The sequence below is a fragment of the Acyrthosiphon pisum genome, chromosome A2 (assembly GCF_005508785.2).
Source record: "Acyrthosiphon pisum isolate AL4f chromosome A2, pea_aphid_22Mar2018_4r6ur, whole genome shotgun sequence".
In the NCBI taxonomy this organism is placed as follows: domain Eukaryota; kingdom Metazoa; phylum Arthropoda; class Insecta; order Hemiptera; family Aphididae; genus Acyrthosiphon; species Acyrthosiphon pisum.
This window is the reverse complement of record NC_042495.1, coordinates 34893383-34894579: the sequence shown is the minus strand read 5'-3', so window position 1 is coordinate 34894579 and position 1197 is coordinate 34893383.

Here is a 1197-nt window from a genome sequence, read left to right as displayed (position 1 = left end):
TTTTGTGTTTAATTTTCAGTTGATTTTATAATTTTATACACAGCTTGCGTATTCTCGCTACAAATGGGTTTTATTCATCTAGCAATCTTAATTTAGATAATAATTTAAGTATGAAATACGCCCCGATAACTTCGGTGAACGTAGAAAGATCCTTTTTGATGCGTAAATTATAAAAATATTTTGAGCCCAAACCGTAACCGTTTTTCTGAAGACAGCTTATCAAAATCCATGGTAGCCAATTTTTTTTTAATACCAACTAGTTTATTTTGCATTAAATTAACTGGTATAACTCAAGTAAGTTAATTTTTAAAATCTAATTCTTAGGACAAATCTGTTTAAAGAAAAAGGTAATCTATTTATACAAAATAGCATAAACTTAATGTAGTTTAGTATTCATGCTCATTTTTAATTTGTATTTTTCTCAAAATGTGTGCATTTGAAAGTGCTTAAAAAATATTCACTATTTTATTTTGTAGTTTATTTATGAATTGCCTTTTTATATAAATTAAATGCCTTTTTTTGCCTTTTTTTACATTTTAAATGCTTTTTTTTATTGATTATATTGCCTTTAAATCCGAACCCTAGTCATGACAAAGTTGTATTGTAAGTTGTATGACAAAGTTTATTGTCCCACTTGGTCAGCCATTCGGTGAAAATTTCTTTTGTCATCCATGCATTACTGTTTGCAGTATAGTCTACCGGTAGATTCTTAACACCCTTGAAACACCGGGGATTTTCACTTTTACCAATCGCAAGCAGTTTTCTTTTTTCACCATCCATACTTGCACAACATAATATGGTTAGACGATCTTTACTAGTTTTAGTTCCTCTTTTCAAATGACCTCATTAACCGGTGTGTGAGTCGAATAGACAAATTTTTTGCTGTGTGTTAGTATATGTGCGAATCGGGACCAACCATGAGTCTAATAGGCGAATGAGTCAATTAACCGTGAGTCCAATAAGCGGCGACCACTGTATATTATATTCTGACCTCCCCTCCCTCCCCTCATCCTTACTACTAAAAAACAATTATTACAAGTTATGCCACTACAGAAACGTATCTTCGGGGGAGATGGGTATGGGGGTCATATCCCCCCGGAGACCAAATCTTGTACACAATACAACATGTATATAATAATATGAATAAAATATGTGTATATTGAATGTCTATTAAAAATTGTATATCCCCCCTTGAAA